Source organism: Scatophagus argus, chromosome 8 (assembly GCF_020382885.2).
Source record: "Scatophagus argus isolate fScaArg1 chromosome 8, fScaArg1.pri, whole genome shotgun sequence".
NCBI classification, from domain to species: Eukaryota; Metazoa; Chordata; class Actinopteri; family Scatophagidae; genus Scatophagus; species Scatophagus argus.
The window spans coordinates 951,246-965,005 of record NC_058500.1 but is presented as its reverse complement, the minus strand read 5'-3'; the positions used below and the strand labels follow the sequence as shown (position 1 = coordinate 965,005).

Genomic DNA, 13,760 nt, shown 5'->3' with positions numbered 1-13,760 from the left:
AAACTAAATGACTGTCCTTTGACGAAACACATCAGTTCTGATGTTTCCTTACAAATCAGCATTTTTGTGGGTTGAAAATGACTCGGCGTGTTTGAGTCAGCCATTTAGGGCTGAATTACGTCACGAATCCTTAACATAATAAAGAATGTTGGCAAAGTGATTGAGAGCACGTCTGACAGCAGCTGCTCATGGCTGGTTAGCTCTGAACACCAACCGGCTGTTCCCGCTTCAGTCAAAGTCACTCTACACTCTACACCACCAGGCCACGTCCTCACAGAGGGACGGAGCCAGCAGAAGGTACGCTTAAACGTTAACTTAGCACTTTAGCATGCTAACATGCTAGTTAGCGAGTTTGACCTTCAGTGTGTCAGATGCATCTGAATCTGAAAGGACTGACTCAGAGTTTTTTCATGAATAAAAATCTGAAAGTCAGCACAGGGTTGTTCACAGTCACGTCCACACACACACACACACACACACAGTGCAGATCAGAGCCTCTCGGTTTGATTCTCCATTTCCTGTCCTCCTCGCCAACTTCCTGTCACCATGTTGATTTACTGTTCCACTACTCTACCTGTGAAGCTGTGTGTGTGTGTGTGTGTGTGTTTCCCCAAAAGCCCATGGCAGACTTACTTCCTCCCTGGAGTAATTACCACACACACACACACACACACACACACACACAGAGTCTCAGGTGCAGGATGAGCAGTAGCTGTTGTTACCATGGTGCCACCATCACTGTGCCAGCTGACTGACCATCGGGGTGTGTGTGTGTGTGTGTGTGTGTGTGTTCGGGTCAGATGTCGGTTGTTAGTATCACTGAGAAGTGAGTTTTGGTTTTGGTTTGTGTGACATGGAAACGTTCAGGCGCCTCGGGCTGCAGAACAATCACAGTCCACTGGATTTCCAGATCAGATGAAAGATCCAACAACAGAAAGACGTCAGACACGTCTGTTACAATAAAAGGAAAGAATTCACAGCACACGACCACAAATTCTCATTCATGGCCCTCAGAGGATGAACCCCATGACCTTCTCCACCCACCTCCACCTGCAGGCCAAGGCACACAGTTCTGTTGTTACTGCAGTGAGCAGGACAGCCTGCAGGGGGCGCAGCGCAATTGTGTCTCAGCTGCAGTTCAAAGCCTAAAGTGTGTGTGTGTTTGTTTCAGGTCCCCGCTGAGCTGTCAAACACTGCAGAGTCACTGCGCAAGGTAACACACACACACACACACACACACACACACACACACATTAGTGTGTTCCTCGTCTGTATCCATGGTTATGTTAGAGTTTGTTTGGTGTTTGACAAAGCTTTTACACAGCTGATAGTAGCATCATTTGGCAGAGTGTGTGTGTGTGTGTGCGTGCATGAGTTCTTCCATATGTTTCGTGTGTGTTAGAAAAGCCAGAGGTCAAAAGGTCAAGCAGTGCTGCAGCTAACTCGCTAACCGATTAGTTCAGCCTGCTGCTGGCAATGAGTCTGACTGCAGGAGGTAAACACACACACACACACACACACACACACACTCTGCCAAACGATGCCAGGGGCCCAGTGGGCTGCAGCATGCCATTACTCTCTCACTCTCAGTGGATCTTGTTTCTGAGGCGCCTCAGTGGCTCAGTCACTGCACTCACTGGATGCTCGCCCATTCCTCCTCCTCCTCCTCCTCCTCCTCCTCCTCCTCCTCCTCTTCTTCTTTTTTCAGTTTCAAATGATCAGCAGTTGATACCTGAGCTTTGTCTTCATGTTTCTGCTGTGTAGCTCAGATATGAATACCTTCAGGTAAAACTGAAGAACACTTATGTGAAAACTTAGTTCAGCCTAATAAAAGTCACGACTTCAGGACAATTCAGAGTGAAATTCTCAGGTGAATCCAGTCTGCTCCGAGGTTCCGGCCCTCTAAAAGAAATACCTGCTCTATCCACAAAGTGTCAGGAGATAACTTTTGCTGTGATTTAGTGTGATATAAATACAAGGTGTGAGATGAGCTGCCTCCTCCGTCCTCGATGAACCTGTAGAATGTGACATGGAGGTCAAGCAGCCGACGAAACGAGCCGAGACGAAGGTCAGAGTTTTTATCCACATTAGATGGTCTGCATCAGCAAGAGAAAGAGTTGATGAAACATGATCATCATCAACATCATGAAACATTTTTTCATCCTGTGTTTTCAGAAGACTGAAGGATGATGTGGCGTGACATCAGACTGTTCAGTTGTCTTGTAGTCCACAGAGTTCAGATGGTGAAAAACCAGATTCCTCCTCGCAGCGCAGAGCAACAAACAGAACTGTTGTTTCCTCCCATCACCTGTCATTCATGTTTTTGTGTCGGGTTCGGCTTCCCTTCCTCCTAAAAGCAGCCGACAGACTCGCCATCTGACGATCTGACAGCTCGGCGTGTTTGTCAGACCGCAGTGGGTGGAGAAGCTTTCAGACCAATCAGCAGCCGCAGTTTGTCAAAGCAACACAAAGCACTTCGGATGGCGTTTTGTTTCTGATGACGTGCGTCTTGTTGACACGAGGAAGAAACATGGAAGCACATGGATTCCTCGAGACGTGTTTGAACAGCTGGCTGCATCTGGTTGAACGATGATCAGAAAAACACACACATTTGGTCTCAGATCCTCAAACATTATCACTGACTGGAGGATCTGTCAGACCTGCTGACCTCACAGCAGCATCCTGCGAAACAAATATATATAAAATATAAAAACATTCCGGCATAATCTGAGTCTCCAGAAGCCCCGAGATCCCAAACACATTTTAAAAGACATCATTTACACCCTTTTAAAGCCAAAGTTTCTACTGCAGCTGCTGAGCTAAAAGCCCGTCTGAAGCGGCGGCCTGAGCTGGGATCCATGTGCTGCTGCGTACATAACATCTCGGATCAGTTTGGGATCTTTCGTGAGCTCTGGACGAGCTGTATGAAGCCATTTCTTGTTTTCCTGTGTTGTTTCTAATGTTGTAAAAGAAGTTTCCTGTTTCTTCAGTCACAAATAGAATTCTGCAACGCCGTTTTCACCGTGAAGCTGTGGAGATGTTTTGTGAATGCAGAGACTTCCCCTGACTTTCCCGTCCTTAAAGAGTGGACTGTTCCTTTACGTTGCTGCACATCCTGAGCCTGCGAGCCTGAGTTTGTCTCAGCAGGCGGGATCAGCGAAGGACCAGAACACCTCTGAACCGAAGCCTGTCGTGCTCAGACAGACAGACAGATGGACAAACAGGCCGATGTAGCTCAACGTCATGGTTACTGTGAGACCAGAGAGAGAGAGAGAGAGAGAGAGAGAGAGAGGGAGAGAGAGAGAGAGAGGGAGAGAGAGAGGGAGAGAGAGAGAGAGAGAGAGAGAGAGAGAGAGAGAGAGAGAGGGAGAGAGAGAGGGAGAGAGAGAGGGAGACAAAGAGAGAGAGAGAGAGAGAGAGAGAGAGAGAGAGAGACATGTTCTCTGAGCCAGTTGGACTTTCTCTCCATCATGTGTGTCGTAAGACTGGATTTGAATCTGAAAGCTCCTTTGTTGTTTGTCTGAAAGGAGCTCACACACACACACACACACACACACACACACACACACACACACACACACACACACACACACACACACACACACACAGTGCAGCAGTGATTCTGAATACGAAGCAGCAAAGCTAATGCTTTTTTCTGCTTGACAAATTAATTTCTATATTAAAGCTGCATTAGATGTTTATGTGTTTGATGGTGAGGAGGAAAACACACACAAACACACACACACACACGCACATGTGCAGCTTTGGAGGGCGTTCTGTCCCTCAGACTGGGCATCAGCACCAAAGATTTCATCCTTCTTGTATTCTAATCCAGAAAAATAACGACTGTTTTCAAGGTTTGGTCTGCGAGCTGACGTGATTGGCCTGTGGTGAAGGCGAGCGTTGTGAGCGAGGTGGTGGCGTAATGAAGTGTGCTGATGGTATCGGTACTGGTGCTGGTGTCCTACATCGTTAAACAACACCTCGTCATATCCGCAGCCATCAAAGGTCCAAAAATCAAGTGACCAATCAGACGAAAGCCTCGTGATGTAATCCAGTTTTGTCTTTTAAACGTGTCGTCGCAGTCATCAGAATCAGAATCAGAAAAGACTTTATTGCCATGTAAGTGAAGAGGTTTCACATTTCTAGGAATTTGTCTTGGTGATTGGTGCATACATAGAACGTAACAGTAACATATAATTGAAGAATAAAATAAAATAAAAAATAAAAATAAAAATAAGATAGAATAAGGTAACATAAAATAAAATAAGTGAAATAAATATTTTTCTGGAGGTAGTCCAAAAGTGAGGTAGTGCAGGGTGGAGTATAGTGCAAGTGGGTGAGGTACACAGTGCAAATGAACAGCAGGTGGACAGTGAATGAGCAAAATCAATTGCTAAGGTGCAGAGCAGCATGTTAGTCAGTTGGCGTTCAACAGTCTAACAGCACAGGGGAAGAAGCTGTACTTGTGGCGTGAGGTTTTGGTCCGAATGGACCGTAACCTCCTGCCTGAAGGGAGTTTCACAAAGAGTCTGTGTCCAGGGTGAGAAGGGTCAGCTGTGATCCGACCTGCACGCCTCAGAGTCCTGGAGGTGTACAGGTCTCTGAGAGACGGAAGGCTGCAGCCGATCACCTTCTCAGCAGAAAAGGTGACCAGATTCCACCTTCATGCACACATCAGCTCAAAAACATGACAAAACCAGAGCTCACACACACATCACACACCAGTAAGAACCTAACAGAGATCCAAGTGTGTGTGCGTGTGTGTCAGAGGTGAATGTTTAACAGAATCACAGCTTTCTAATGGAGGCAGTAATTACCTCCTGGCTGCCTGCCAACACGGCTCACCTCAGCACACACACACACACACACTGCGGTGACACCGTCAGAACATTTTGACCATCTTTGACTTCTAACATGTTTTATATCGACACACATTTGTTTTGTCCTCGTTTTGTTGGTGCTCGGTTGGACAGCGTTTGGTGAAGTCAAACTGGCACTTTGCTGTCAGTGTAAGCTGTCTGTGAGCTGATAACTGACACGACATGTCAGTACAGAGAAAGATAGGATTATAATTTTAAAGGTTTATATTTTTGTATTATTTTGGCTCCTTTCACGTATTAATCATTGTTTAAATGCAGATTTAACTGAAGCCTGCAGTGTGGAGCTTTTGTCTCCCCCTTCTGGCAGTGAGAGTAATTACACAAACACCACTGACGTGCCGGCTGTGCTGGAGGTTGACCACCATCTGAATGCTAATGCTTAGCTGTCGTCCGATGGTCGCCGATGTTGTTTTAGCTCCTCCCACTTGTCTTTTCAGTTGCTGATGAATCAGGAAATGATGAAATGATCGCGGCTGGTCACATTTCCTACAGTTATATGACCTGTGGATGGAGACTGTGCAGCCAGCATGGCTGAATATGAAAAAGCAGAATTCATTTAGTTAAATTCTCTTTCCCTGAGCTGACCAGCAAGTCATTTGTTTGTTTGTTTATTTGTTGTTTTCTTTGGTGTTTCCTCCTCAGACAGCAGAGTTACAACAGGAACGTCCGTCAGACGCGCCAGAGTTGTTTCATTAGCCTTTTGTTCCATTGGCCGGCCGCTGAGTTTTCCTCCCGAGGACAAAGACTGTCTATCAGTCTATCTGTCGCCCCCTCCAGCTGTCTCTCTGCTCGTCATTCAGCAGAGCCGTGAGATAAGACGAGTTCATTAGTCAGATAACCCATCTCACTATTCATTCCTGACGCTCTGCTCTCACTCGTCTTCCTCCCTCCTTCCTCCCTCCTCTGTCTTTGTCTTCTCCACTTCTTCTTCTTCTTCTTCTTCTTCTTCTTCTTCTTCTTCTTCTTCTTCTTCTCTCTGCCATTTTGTTCTCCATTAAACTTGTTTCTGTCTGTGAACCAAAGCTGAACGTATTTTTCGTGCTTGAAGTTCTGGCGTGCTTTCAGACATTAGTGCAAAGTTTGATTTTATTTATTTTGCTTTTTTTAGAAGCTGAATATAACATGAAATCAACAGACTGAGGCTGCTGAAGGCTGAAGTGTGTGTTGGATTAGGCTAATCGTATGAAGCCGACAGTCTGCTGGTTTCTGTTAACAGGACCGCAGTGTAAAAAAACTCACTTGAGAAAGTACAAAAGGATCATTTGCAAAATGAACTGCAGTAACAGAAACAGAAATACTCAGAAGGACCCCTTTCAGAGAGTGAAATTACATCTTCATCATTCTTATAGTCAACCTTACCTGAAAACACCTGTGAGGGTCTGACACATCACATTTATTATGATTTGTTTGTAAAAATGAAAGCAAACCCAGCAGGTCATTAAATGTGGAAAAGTAAAAAGTGCGAGTCTCATAACACACGACTGCTATGATCAGTTGGCCGCTGATTCATATTGGTTCTTAATGGTCTGATCAGTGGTCTGTAGCTGGTCAGATGGACGTGACACGCTTTATCTACATGCTGCTAAGGTGACACAGCAGACTGCAGGGATCAGGCGGTCCCCCGATGTCCCCTCAGTGTGGACATTACAGTGAAAAAGTTGAAATATGCTGACTGGTTAAGCCAGGAGAGCAAATCTGTATTGCAACCAGCAGGAGAAGAGCTGGTTAGCTGCTAGCTGTTAGCTGTCAGCAGCAGAGTCCTGCAGCGGGTCACATGAGTCTACAGTAAATACATCTACTGCAGTACAGCTTGAGGTAAGAGTACATCGAGTTTGTACATTTAACCAAACTCTTGTCAGAGATGAAAGTAAGCAGCATTGACCGAGCGGTGGAGTCGCAGCTTCAGGAGACAAAGACGGAGACAACTGAGACACTGAGGTTTTAACCGATTAATAAAGCAAAAAAACAACATTTTCATTAGTGATTGGTCCCAAAAACCCCAGTTGGAGCACTCTTAGTATTAAAAAGCATAAAATGGATGTACTTATGAGTAGTACAGTTCTTGGGTAAATGTAGTTCTGCCTCTCTGTAATGTTTCTTTTTGTCTTTTTAGTGGTCACAAACAGCAACAAATTAGACAACTGGCCGATGTTTAGCTTCTAAACACATCATATTAAGCTGAACCAGGTGTGTGAGTTTGTTCGTCTCTCCTGCTGACTGATTGGTTTCTCCAGGTGACACTTTTCAGTCCTCGCAGTGGACTTCAGTGTGTTGGTGTTTGTCCTCCGGGGATCATGAAAACTCCTAACAAATGTGATGGGAGTCTGACTAGCAGATATTTCCCTGGTGTTTCTGCGGTGTGTTTTGCATTGTGCTCGTGTCCTCTTGCTGTTTGTTTCATACACTGAGTTTCTTTGTGATGCTGAACATAACTGGAGCCATTTACTGCTGTTTGTCTCTTAAGGTAAACGCAGAGCGTGGACGGTGGATATATGTAATACATGTACTGTATGATGGATGATGATGTGAAGTGGTGTGTAAATGAGGTGAAGGGTGATGCATGGAGGGCTGGTAATAAATGAAATGGAGCGGCGTGCAGATGGAGGGATCTTTGAGAAGATGGGTGGAGGTGTAAATGAGGTGATGTGTAAATATGGTGGATGAGAGAGAGAGAGAGAGAGAGAGAGAGAGAGAGAGAGAGAGAGAGGCATGGTGTGAAACAGAAGTCTGGTCCAGTTGTTGGTTGAAATCTGACAAACTGGTACTTAGTGGTCAAACTCTTCTTTTCCCATCCAAGAATCTTCTGTCTCTCCAAAGAGAACCTGGAAAACCTTCATAATCTTGTCAAATGGAGCAGATAGATGGTGTTCCTCCTCTTGGGAGCTGAAAGCTGGTGCTTGAAGTCTACTTATTCTCATGTTGGGCGAGCAAATAGTTTCTCTGGTGCTATTTATGTATTTATAGTGTGTATTTGAATTTGATACTATGCATACACTTTGAACAAAATTGGGTAGTTGCAATCAGATGCAAAATGAGCAAATTGCATTCAACTGGAAAGCTTTGTGGGTGTCGTAATATCATTAGCATAGCGTCTCTGATGAAGCAGCATCAGACAGGACTGATGCATTCAAGCCTCAGAGTCGATTGTCCGAGTTCTTTCTGATGGTAGGAACAGGGAAGTCGTCACGTTCTCCTGAGGCGTCCGTGATGGGAAACATCAGCAGGCGGAAAGTGGAGAGAGATGTACAACTACATGTGATGGAGCCGCTGACATCCTCCTCATCAATAAAAGAGCGTCAAAGTGATGAGAGGCATCACTCGGCATCGCTCGGCTGCTTCTTCACGTCCACGCCGCGGATGAAAGATTCAGACCTTAAAGACAACCATGCAGGGCGACGGCTCAGCGTCATCCACTTCATAACCTCTGCTGAATGAAACGGCAGCTTCGTGGCAGCAGCTCGACGTCTAAATCAATGCAGTGATTTCAAACGGAGACCAAAGCTCGTCAGTCAGTGTCAGTTAAAATAAGAGAGTAAATCTTATCTGTTATCTTATCTCATCAACTGGATCCTCATCATCTCAATATTCAACAATGCTAACGAGCACGGCCCCCTAGAGGCCACACACAGAGGGCGACTGATGAACATATGTTCTGCCCCTGCAAGAGAGGAACCAATTCTCCATACCAGCAGGTGGCAGTAGTCTGTATTCATCGTACAAAAAGAGAAACCGCAAGACCTTGGACTGCGGGTATACAAACTGTTCTGACCCTCTGAAACCAGAGCAGGTGCCCCCTGCTGGCCATGTGAAAAATGCAAACTGTCCATATTTCATACAGTCTAAGACTGAAGACCGATCGACATTCTGATGTCTGTCAAACTGTGTTAAGAAGTGCTTGGGAATATGTTGAGAACCAGTTATGTTCTCATCACTGAACGACCGAGAAGCTTCAGACTGGCGGACACGTCCTCGGTGCCGTCCAGGCTGCGTCCTCCTAACATGTTTCTATCAAAGCTACACTCGAGACCAGCAGTCCCGCCCCAATGCTTCAGCACTTCACTCTCGATGTGGTCCCTCCTTCTGCTTTTTCCTGTCATTCATATCAACAACGGAGACAGTCCAGATGGGAAGTTAATGAACACAGACAGGGTTTCTTTGTTTCTCTTTGCATTGGCGTCTGAAAATAAACTGCTGATACGAGGAGGCAGAAAGAGACGAAGAGATGGAGAGACAAAAGAGAGAATCAGAGCGAGGGAGAGAGAGAGAGCAGAGATGGTTTAAAAGTCAAAACCGGAGAAAATGGGATGTAGAAAAGGACAACAGAGACAGAGAGAGAGCTCAAGTGAGAGAGGGGGAGAGAGGGGGAGAGAGAGGGAGGAGGAGAGAGGCAGAGACAGGGAGGAGGAGGAGAAAAAGAGGAGGAGCAGCAGCAGCTCAGCTGTTGTTCCAACAGGGAGGGCAGGCGTGCGGTCATCCTGGGGAGAGCTGTTGCCACGGGGATTATAGCCACCTCTGTTGCCGCGGCAGCAGCCAACAGGACCTGAACTGAGGGTTGTCGGTTGAGGCAGAGCCAACGAGCAAGGCAGCATGAAAACCAGGTAGGAACGAGAGATAAGAAAGCTGAAGTGAGGCTCACTGGAGGAAAAGACAAAGAGAAACACAGAGACTCAGAAAAGAGGGAGATTAAAGAGAGTAAAACGTCATCCGGGAGGAAGTGAAAGAGGAAGCAAAACGGAGAAGTGATGGCGTGTGTGCTGGCTCTTCTGCGGTTTACGATTTCTGTTGTCTTTTCTTCTGAATTTTGTTGAACTCTTCGTCATTTGACCCGATCTTCATTCTGAGGAGAACAGACGCTCAGTCCCAGACGCTGAATCTGTCTTCTGACTGGTCCCAGTAAGTGGATTTGTCTTCTAACTGGTTTCTGCATGTTTCAGGTCTGCTGTGGGTGAGTTTGGATGCGACTTATTTGATTCACGTGCATTGAGTGAGACAAACAGCAGGAGGACATGAAGGACCAGTCTGTTGTCCTGTACTTTTGTTCCTGCTGATGTACTTTCAGACTTTTCAGACTGCCTGTGGCCTGTGGGTTCTGCACATGAGATTTGTTGATTATAAGCAGGAAAATGTTGTGATGTAAAACCACAGAGTCGCGCACATCCTGTGCTGAATCAGTGTGTGATTTCAGTGCTGAGAAAACAGAGAAACAAACACAAATCACTTTCCTATTTTTGCTTTTCCAAATGATTCTGTGATTTGATAGCATAGCGAACGTTGTGAGAAGACAGAGAAAGATTTCCTGTTCCCTGTCGGCCGTGGTCAGACGCGCCTGATGGATATCAGTTTGATCGAGCTGTGGCCCTAACGCGTTAACTCTGTCTAATTAGTCTGCAAAGATCACAATGTGATTGGGTTTACACACGGTGGATTCGTGTTTCTGTTTCCTGTGACAATAACAGGACATTTAAGAATGGCGGAAAGGAGAAGGTAGTGATGATTTGTGTTAAAATAACCACACAGGAAGTGGACCAGAGTCTCCTGTGTTTGACCCACCCGAGTGCTCTGACCTTTTCCCTCAACTTTTGCTTACTGGCACTTAGATGCTAAATTAATGTGATAAATGATCTTTTCCAAAACCTAACCAAGTAGTTTTGGTGCCTGAAATGAACCAAACTGTGATTGTTTCACAGCATTAACCACATGACCTTCTTATCGTGCTGTCAGGCGCTGAGTTGTCGGTCGACTCAGACCCACAACAGACGAGTGCTGCCATCTTGCTCTGGTACAGACTCTGGTTCACAGCCAGAGTCTGTGCAGTAGTGATCGGGAGGTGGAGCTGCAGTGTCATGTTCCCACCCACACACACCCGTCTGAGCCAATCAGGAGCAGCAGTTAGCTGTCAGTCATGTTTCAGCCCCTGTTCACAGCAACAAATAACTAATTAAAACCAAACTGATCAGAAAAATGAACACTTGAACATACGTCAGTGTGATAAGAATGACCTGAAGAGACAGAAAACATCTTCGGGAAAAATTTATTTGTCATTCGTAGATGTACTGAGTTTTTAGTTTGGCTCATGTCCCATCTGCTAACATGGAGGGGTAGGAGCTTATGAGCTGTACTGCAGCCAACCACCAGGGGGCGTCCGGGTGTTTGTCGTCACTTCTGGGGAGCTTTCATGTCATCCATCTTTACATACAGTCAGTGGTTTCATCTGTGTGTCCAGTACAGGATGTGTTTAGTGTAGTTTGGCACAAAAAGAAACCGCTAACATGCTGATGTTAGCAGGTCAGGCTTTACAAACAGAAGTTCCAATTCAGTTTGTAATGTCATGACAAGCATTTTTATCTCCTGTATTTCCTCACCGGGTTTGAGTAAGGCTCTGTCTTTCAGGAACAACCTGATCACATTCAGGCAGTGACTTCCTGTTGTTGGTAGAATACCTGCACGCACCTGTTCAACTTCTGCTGGAACAATCTGATCGAGTCTGAGAAAATCCGACTGAGAAGGTGACTGAAAATAAATCCTGCGTTGTGAATAACTGCTGACATGTTTATTGATAACAGTCATGAAACATCAGCTGCCATATTGATCAAAGAGACAAAAGAACGTTGGTGAATGTATTGATCACACATGATGTACTGCACATCCAGATGCAGCCGGCTCCGTGTAGTGCAGCGTCACCATGGCAACCGCTACAGTTTTCGTTGTATGGAACAGGAAGCGGTGATCTGACCTCCGACCTCCGACCTCTGACCTCCTGGCAGCGGGAGACGTTTAACCTCACTGCTGGTCTCTGTGCATAACGAACACAGAGCAGCAGGTCTGCATTAACGCTGCGGCTTATTATTCACCGCATTTCATAGGGAGCCACCGAGTGGTCGGCTGCATCTGGTCCGCCCATCTGCTCATGAATATGAACGAGCAGATAGATGTGATGGGGGGAGACGGGCAGGGCACATCAGGAGGACAGATGACAGGATTTACGATCCCACGGGTGTTCGCAGTTCAGGAGAGCAGTAAGGTCTGTTTCAGGGCTGGATTTGGACCAGAAACTGTGCAGGTACCCTAATTCAGCAGCTGCGTGACCCGATCGTCACACGAGCCGTGGATAAATTAGTATTCATGCTCCTGTCTTGGTGTTACATCCCACTATATATGTATTTTGTATGCATGTCTTTACATGCATTTCCACAGACTGAACATAAATGCAAAATGCAAATTTGACATGGCTCAGCTGTTGCTTGTATCACAGCTGAAATGCTTCACCAGATTCCGTTTTCCACAGTTTACTCCCAAAGCGTTAACTTCTCTGCGTTCAGGATTCTTATCCTAAACAATCGGCCAATCGTTTGCCTTGCAGAAACCTGACAAGACTGCCTACATTACCCACGATGCACTCCGTCCCCTGACAGTGGTGTGTGGCACCACAGCTGTCACATTGCACTTGTTTCTGTAGATAATTGCTGGGATCACTTGGTGTTTCGTGCTCAGTTGACTCAAACGTGAAGTTTGGATCAGCCAGCGGTCGTGTCGCGCTGCAGATTTCATTCGCGCTCAGACATCCTGAGGCACAAACAGCTTCGGCCTCACACAGAAGAATAATCCTGCGGGGTTAGTAGTCTGATCTCAGGTCAGTTTCATAATGAGACCGCGTGACATAACATTAACACGGGATTACTGACTGTGGGGAAACACGGTGGGCGTTGGGTCACTGCAGGACAGCAGCTGGATCACTTTGCTCCAGTCCAGATGTCGGGTTCATCAGCTGAGCCGCAAACCGCTGCAGCGTTGGCTCTGACGTGTTTGTTTGTTGTCTACTTTTCTACATTAAGGCCAGCATGTCACCTTCTGCAAATCTCATTCATGTTTCAACAAAATATTCCCCACAATCCATAAAGATAACAGATTTTGATCTGAGTAAGCTGGATTAGCAGAGGTCAGTTCCAGCCGCTTCCACACGTGCACTTAGAACATAACGAGTCCTGATCCGGACTGACGTGGACGGGATCTCACATCGAGCTGAACTGTAAAAGTACTCAGATTTTATCAGGAAAACATTTCAGTGGAATCAGATCAAAACGTAGAACACTCAGAATCCTACTGCAGTAAAAGTATGTAAGTATGTGCTCTGTTGTAGTTACACTAGCATAAAACACTATTAGATTATTTTAAACTGAGGTCGAGCTGCTTTGATTCTTTTTGTTTTTTACATTTACCAGCTGCGACGGCAAAGCGCTGAACACGTTTGATCGCATCAATAAATATGATCCAGTAATATAGTATGAGCGTACTGCATAGTGAGTACTTCCACTTTTGATACTTTAAACATCCTAATATTTTATGTGTCTGTACTCAGCTGCCGCACCTGAGTAAATGTTCTTTTCATGGCTGGTGTTGAGGAGGGGTTGAAGCTGTGCTCCTGATGGGCTCTTCTCACCTGTGTCTCACCTGTGTCTCACCTGTGTCTCACCTGTGTCTCACCTGCACACCCGAAGCCTCACGTGACCGAGCCCCATGAACCACATGTTCTGTCAGAGATGCATTCAAGTGCTCGTCCAGAGAGACCGAGAGACACGGACTCGTCTCTCCGTCTCAGCAGGTTCTATGTTGTCTCAGTTTTTTCACTGCGGGAGCCGCAAGACCTCTTTACTATGAGAGCTCTGTGTGTGTGTGTATTTGATTACTGGCTAATTTGCATGACGCACCCTGCCGTGAGCTCACACACACACACACACACACACACACACACACACACACTCCTGCTGAGCGTCATGTCAGTGCAGCTGATAGGGCTGTGATGTTTCCTTCTCAGAAAGATGCAGCTAATTACTGCTGTGTGTGTGTGTGTGTGTGTGTTCTGTACAACAGCGGGTGTGG

General features: G+C 46.0%; 1 protein-coding gene across 7 annotated transcripts in view; it reads left to right on the top strand.

Moving 5' to 3' along the window:
* The window catches only part of LOC124063045 (extracellular sulfatase Sulf-2-like), a 49,226-nt gene that overhangs the window by 14,408 nt on the left and 21,058 nt on the right, over positions 1-13,760 (top strand). For 4 of the 7 annotated variants that reach the window (XM_046396284.1, XM_046396285.1, XM_046396279.1 and 1 more), the window contains exon 2: positions 1,172-1,213. The exons of 1 other annotated variant lie outside the window; for it this stretch is intronic. The gene's annotated coding sequence lies outside the window, so the exon portion shown is untranslated. Of the gene's footprint in view, positions 1-1,171; positions 1,214-9,324; positions 9,482-9,518; positions 9,777-13,760 lie in introns of those variants that run through there. 2 more of the 7 variants (XM_046396281.1, XM_046396280.1) reach the window with 2 other exon arrangements.